Genomic DNA, 7,531 nt, shown 5'->3' with positions numbered 1-7,531 from the left:
TATGGCACTGATTAGTCAGGGACGACACTGGTCGCATATTACTGACCTGAGAGTCAGAAACGACATAAGCGTCCTGAACGCAGGGCCGATAAAAGATTAGATCTAATCAATATCAGTGTTGAATGACTCTAAAGCATTAATGCTGGACCGACCCTAAGGTTGTTGAATGTTATAAGTGCTTGACTAGTCTAAGCTAGTTACTCAGAGCCAGGGCCTAAGGCCTAGGTGACTGCTTGTCACATGGCTAGGGAGCGGAATCCCATAGTTATGACTCTATGGTCATGAGGTAGGTTATGTTGGTGGTCAATCATCATGCACCTATCCTGTTTAAGCTAGTGAAAGGTTCACTTATTTGTAAAGCCCCGGTGACCCTATCGTCACATAGCTAAAGGGAGTTGAACCCACCTTAGTGACTTTTGCAACTGTCACTCATCTGTTTTGGACTGAAAGTCCTGATTGATTATTATGACCATTATTGATATTATATTCATGCATTATTGTGTTTTCTTGCTGGGCTTTGGCTCATGGGTGCTATGTGGTGCAGGTAAAGGGAAAGAAAAGCTCACCCAGCCTTGAGTGGAGAGCTTAGGTGGTGTTGTGTACATATGTGGCCGCTTGACCACCACGGCCAAGGAGTTCTCAAAGGAACTAGGGGGTTTACCCTATTTTTGCCGCTTAGGTCGGCGGGTTGTAAATTTGAAACACTAATGACCATTTTGAGTTGAAAATAACTTGTAAATATTTTTATGGGCCCATGAACAGTTTTATGTATTAAATAAAATATATCCCTTCCTTTTCATTGGTTTTCACCTTAGCCTGTTAATAACACCTAGAAGCACGTTTTTAATCAAAGGACTCGGGTAGTGAGTTAAATTTCGGGTTCATCGTCCACCGTAACTGTTCTGGGGTAACCAGGGCGTTACAGAGTGCTCAGCTAAATGAGTCTTCAGATCCTAAAATTCATGTTTGCATTCTTATGTCCATTTAAATTGTGTATTTCCCCTAAGCAAGTTGTAGAAGGGAAGACATTTGTCCGTGGATTTTGATATGAATCGATTCAAGGCAGTAACCTTTCTAGTTAAGCTCTGTACATATTTTTGCAACCTTAGTGAAGGCATTTCTGCTAGTGGCCTAATCTTCTTGGGATTCGCCTCGATTCCCCTTGCGTTGACTATGAAGCCCAAGAAGTTCCCTAATGAAACCCCAAAGGTACATTTCTAGGGGTTCAGCTTCATGTTGTATTCTCAGCACGCCAAAACATTCTTCCAGATTGGGTACATGATCATTGGCAGTCTTTTACTTGACAAGCATGTAATCAACATACACCTCCATGTTTTTCCCAATCTAGTTAACAAACATCTTATTGACTAGCCTTTGATATGTTGCACCAATATTCTTTTGCCCGAATGGCATGGCCTTGTAGCAGTATATGTTATGTTCAGTGATGAAGCTGGTGTGCTCTTGGTCAGTAGGGTTCATCGCGATTTGGTTATATCCAAAAATTGTGTCCATGAAGGGCATGAGCTCATGGCCGACTGTGGCATCAACTAGCTGATCCATTCTCGGTAATGGGAAATAGTCTTTAGGATAGACCTTGTTGAGGTCAGAGAAATCAATGCAGGTCCTCCACTTTTTGTTGGACTTCGGGACCAAAATGGGGTTGGCTATCCAGCTCAGATATTTAGCCGCCCTAATGAACCCGCATTTCAATAAGTGAGCTACCTCATCCTCCAAAGCTTCTCTTTGCTCTTTTCCTAACAACCTAAATTTACGTTCCTTCGCAGTCACGTTTTTGTCCAAGTTTAATGTGTGCATCATCACGCTTGGACTGATTCCTACCATGTTCTCATGCGACCTAGCAAAGATGTCAAGATTTCTTCTTAAAAAACTCAACCAATTCCTTCTTTCTTACAGCTCCATGATTTTTCCAAAAAATTACTACTTTCGAAGGTACTTCTAGGTCAAGGATGATTTCCTCTAGCTCCTCTAAATCTTGGAGCCCAGATCTGCCTTCGCCTAATCTCGGATCAATTTCTTCGGGTTAAGTGACCTCATTTCCAACTTCCTAAGGTTCTTCCAACTCTCCAGCAACTACCATTGCCTAAGTTTCCTCATCCTCCTCAGTTATTACCATTGCTTGCTGCCCGAGTTATGATTTTCCCTTCATGGCAATGCTATAGCATTCCCTGGCAGCGAGTTGATCTCCCCTCACGATGCATATGCCTGAGGACGAGGGGAATTTCATGCCCAAATGGCGAACTGAAGTTATAGCTTCAAACGCCATCAGTGTAGGTCTCTCTGATATTGCATTGTAGGCGGTCGGACAGTCAATTACTACGAACTTGAGCATCTAAGCGACAAATCGTGTATCCTCACCCAATGTTACTACGAGCTCAATAATTCCTATGGATGCCATCCCCTCTCCTAAAAATCCATAAAGGGTCATAGAGGTCGCCTTAAGATTAGCTACAAATAGCCCAATCTTTTCAATGGTGGATCTGAATAGCACATTCACATAGTGTATCACCTTGTAATTTACTTAGTTAGATAGTAGTATCTTATGCTGTAGTATTTTAGTTTTCATAGTTATTAGTTCAAGCTGGGAATTATTTGGAAACTCATAGGGGTAGTTATGGATTTTATAAGTTTAATTTATAGTTTAGAAATATTAATATTATCATAAGTTTTAATTATTGAAACTGGTCCTAGAAATATTATTTATTATAACCTAAGGATTAGATAGTATAATTAAGAATGTGACATTTGTCACATATATGTTTATTAAGGGTTTTAGATGAATAAAATAATAAAGGATAAACCTAGAAAGTCTAGAACCTTCCCTCAGATGTTAGGATCTCGTATTACTTAGTCAAAGTGGTTTAAACAACTTCAAGTCTGCTTAAAATGTGCAAAAACGTGATTTAAAATATTAGCGTAAGTCGATATATCACAGCTATAGGGGCCGATGTATCGCCTATGTTGATAAGGAAAACACGTCGACTTCACACGAACGAAACCACGGAGCCTCAAGAAAAAATGGGACAGGCAATATATCGCCTATAGGGGGAGATATATCAGCTCCTTCAGCCCATTTTGAAACTCTGTGGAATCTGAAGCTAGAAACCGCCCTCAACAACTTGGACTTAGTTTTGAAAGATTTTGGTCGAGTTCTGGGCATCTGTATAGCAGAAAATTTAATTTTTATTCATTTATTTTTTTCATCTTAATGGGAGGTAGTTTCACTCCTTGAACTCTATAAATATGACCCTTCACTCAGCCATTTGCATCATCATTCAAACACTTTTCAATGTCTCCAAACTGCCAATTTCGTTCTAGAGAGAAACACTAGGGTGTTGGGGTTAAATGCTTTTAAATCTATGCCTTTCAAAACACTTGGGAAGTAAGATATATCATGATTTTGGTATTAAGGTATAGATCGAGACTCTAATCTATCTAAGGTACTCTTAATCCTTAGTTTTAGTTCATTACTATTGCTCTTATTCTTTTCTTTTACTTCAAATCCTAATTCATTATAATGGCTTTTGATTAGGTGCTTAATTTCTTGAAACTTAAGGTTTTCAGTAAGTTGTTATCTTGATGGTTTAGATTTTCTTTTCATCTTCTTTTCTTTGGGAAACTTATGGTTTTACTGTTTGGTTTTAGGAGTTTCCAATCCCACACTTGTCTCAATACCCTAGTTTTTTGTAAGGAAAATAAGTTAGATTTTATGTACTATGTGTTTGTATGTATGTTTTTTTATGTCTTTGATCACTTGGGAAATATGGTTGCTTGGATAGCAAATTCCGAGATTTTTATGTCTTTTAGTTGCTTGGGAAATATGGTTGCTTAGATAGCAAATCTCGAGATTTTTATCATTATCGCAAACTATAGCTGTGTCTAAACCTACCTCTAAATAGTAGGAAGAGGACTATAATGGTTTCTATCACATACTACCGTAGTGAATTAATGGCCATTAATATTGTAGTCCATTTTTATGTTTTATGTTTTATGTTATGCTTTAGCAGTATTTCCTTACAGGGCATTAGGCTCATTCATTTTTATTTATATTGTGCAGGTAAATGAACATGGAAGGCGGGACGGGTCCTAGGTGGCTTTGGCATGTGTATTGGGTGAGGACTAAAGGAATGGTCCGATGGGATCGATCGAGGATGACGTTGACTTTTGAGTCTTTTTATTATGTATTTATGATTACCGCATTTAGCATTTGAACATTTAAAATAAAGGTTTAATTTTCTTTATGATTTTATGTATAAACAATGGGATCCCGTTTTTTTTTTGGATTTTCTATAATAAAGTTTTATTATTTTATTTATGTATCCAAAAGTTATTGTCTTAGTAGTTTTAAAGGTCCGAGATCTTTAAGTTAGTCGGGTGTTTACACAGAGCTCCCATTGTCAATCAGTATTCGATGCACCCTCCGATTAGCAAGATGAATAGTTATCACCAGTGGACCATTATGAGGGAAATGGACATGGCTAGTGTCTTCTTCTGTAAAAATGACTGGTTGTTTATCCAATCGTTGTTGTTTAGATAGCTTTTGCTCCGGGATGAAATTGGTGCCATCATGCGTTTTTAGCTCCTGAATATATCTCTTCTGAGCCCCACTGCTTGTTCTTGCTAGATAAGGTCCGCCTGCAATGGTGGCTATGTCCCTTCCTTCAACAGGGGGAGGGATGATCTAATTTCATTGAGTTGATTATGCGGGATTGATCTGGTTATCCAGAGCCAGCTGAGGGTTCTGCCCTGCCTGTTGATTAGGAGCTACCTTGTTCCTAGTGTATTGGGCTAACGATCCAGCCCTAATGAAAGTCTTGATCTCATCTTTTAACTGACGACAATCATCTCTACTGTGGCCAATACCATTGTGGTATCAATAGAATTTAGTTGGGTCTTTCTTCACCCTTTGATGCTTTATGGGCCCGGGCTTCTTCCATGGAAGGCGAGTAGAATTATCTAAATAAATACACTCTCACATATATGTTAAATCAGTATAGGTGGTGTAGATGGAGGTATATGTTGGGAATAGTGCTCTTTACCCAAAAAAGGACTACCTGATGACGTGGCAGAATTAACCTACACGTGGGATACACGTGACTCTTTATGTGAGTATGATTTGTTCGACCATCGACCAGAAGAGAATCCACTCAGCATATATCATATTTTATGGGCAACCAGTCTGGTCGCAACATTTCATTTATTTCCTTCAGATATGTAATTTTGCATTTATGTAATAATTTCAATTTCCATTATTATTTAGATACGCCTGTATTAAATGTAATTAAGGCCCATCGGCCAATGTAAAACTCCTTGAGCGTATAAATAAGAATCAAAGGGCTCAAGAGAGGGGACTCTTTTTTTTCATGGAGACTTTCTAAACTTCATAATTATAAGAAAGAATCAAAGTGTTTTTATCCACCATACTTGTATTCATCCTAAAACTAGTGAAACTCATGATCCTAGTTCATTGATCACAGTTCTTGGGATTTTACATCAATAAGAACACTAAGTGGACGTAGGTTATTACCATTTTACTGGGGTCGAACCACTATAAATATTTTTGTGTCATTTATCTTTTCGTCTTGATTTCATCTCATTTCTATGATTTAACTTGACTCAGTGTCGTTGACCAATTCAAGGGTCAACATTTTGGTGCTCTCGTTGAGAGCTGAACTCAAGACCTCCAAAAAGATCAAATGGCAAAAATGGCTAGAAAGACTAGACAAACCTCTGGTGCCGCACCAACCCAGCCTCCTCCGCAAAATGTGGCTGAAGATGAGCCACAAGTGGAGTTTGAAGGGGAGGAAATGGATTCTGAAACCTTGAGGATGACACTGATTATGTTGCAAGAGGAGTTAGCCAATCTGAAGGCTAATCAGGAAAATGTGGCCAAAACGATGGCGTTGCAGCAGATAGAAATTGATAGGCAATGCCATGAATTGAATGAGCGGCAGGCCGATATGGACCACTGGCAGAGGGACGCCACTGCTGCTTTGGAGGTAGCCATTCAGTTGGCCCGAGGACAGCCTGCACCACCCTCCCAACCGGATCAAGCACCTAATACGCCACCGCAGCAAGGTCCACATTCAGGTCATCCTCAACATCACCATACTCTGCCTCAACTGGAAAACCCTAAGAGGCCGAAGCAACCCCCTGCTGCTCAACAGGATCGGTCATTTCAGGATCCTGAGCAACAATGGCCGAATAGGGCTGGGTAGCCTCCCCGAAGCCCTAGACGCCACACTGCTGAGGAGCCAAACCCACTGAGTAGGGGACAATATCCTTCTGCTGGCAGAAGGCAGGTTGAATCAGGCTCTGCGGTCAGGGGCCCCCCACAACATAATAATGCCCGGGGACCTACCAGCCAACATAGGCATCCACCTGACGGTCAAGACATGCCAACAAGGGAGGGGGGGGGGGGGGAAGTAGTGCGATCACCAGGTCGCACCATAGTCTATCACACTTTAGGGATGACCATGACTACAATGAGGCGGATTCCGGCAGAGGAGATGTTGGTCGAAGGCAAGGAGATAGGGGTGGAGAGCGGAACCCCCCACCAAGAGAGAACCGGCCGACGAGCCAGAATGTTGAGGGGCAGCCTAGGCAACCTAACGTCTTTGATCGATTGCGTGCTAGCAAACAAAGGCGTAGGGATGAGGATTTGAGGAATATTCTCAATGACAGACTAGAAAGACACGACGAGTATGCCCCTCCAGCATCGGTCACCCCAATAATACCAGACGTCGTACATGCCGAGCTCGATGCATTGAATCAGGCTGTCCAGCAACTAGTGGGGAGGCGGACATCCCACATTGAATACGACCAGAGAAAAGGCACTCTGTTTGTACAAAGAAGAGCAATGGCCGAGACTCCAAGAAAATTTAAGATGCCTGTCTTTCATAACTTCACAAGATTAGAAGACCCAGTATCTCACGTAAATAAATTCGAGATACAAATGGATATCCAAAAGGTGTTAGATGACGATCGATGTAGAATATTTCCAATCACCTTGTCTGATACTGCTCAAGAGTGGTTTTCCAAATTCCCTCATGCCAGCATAGTGTCTTGGGAAATGTTTGTGAAGGTGTTTTACGGACAGTTTTACGATGGTCATGTACATCCTACCGAGGCTAACCAACTGGTCTAGATACGCCAGGAGGGAGAAACCCTGAAGGGGTATGTCGAATGCTTTATGCGAGCCACTTCTGGGGCTAAGACAATTGGTGATGAAGGGAACATGATGGCACTTACTGCTAGAGTACGATGCCATTCATCCCTCTGGAACAGTTTGCGGAAGAATGGGGTAAAGAGCACCCAAGAATTTTTGGACCGAGCGGATCGGTACATCAAGCTCGAAAAGGCTATTGCCAACGAAGGGAAGGCGCCTGCGGATGACCACGGGCCAAAAAAAGATCCCACCAAAGCCACCAGTGGCTCTGGGAAACCCAATGGAAACGGGAAAACTAATGGGAAAAACTGAGAAAAAAGGTGAACCACGAGCCATCAACATCTG

The sequence above is a fragment of the Humulus lupulus genome, chromosome 5 (genome assembly GCF_963169125.1).
Source record: "Humulus lupulus chromosome 5, drHumLupu1.1, whole genome shotgun sequence".
Taxonomy (NCBI): domain Eukaryota; kingdom Viridiplantae; phylum Streptophyta; class Magnoliopsida; order Rosales; family Cannabaceae; genus Humulus; species Humulus lupulus.
This window is presented reverse-complemented; position numbering follows the sequence as displayed.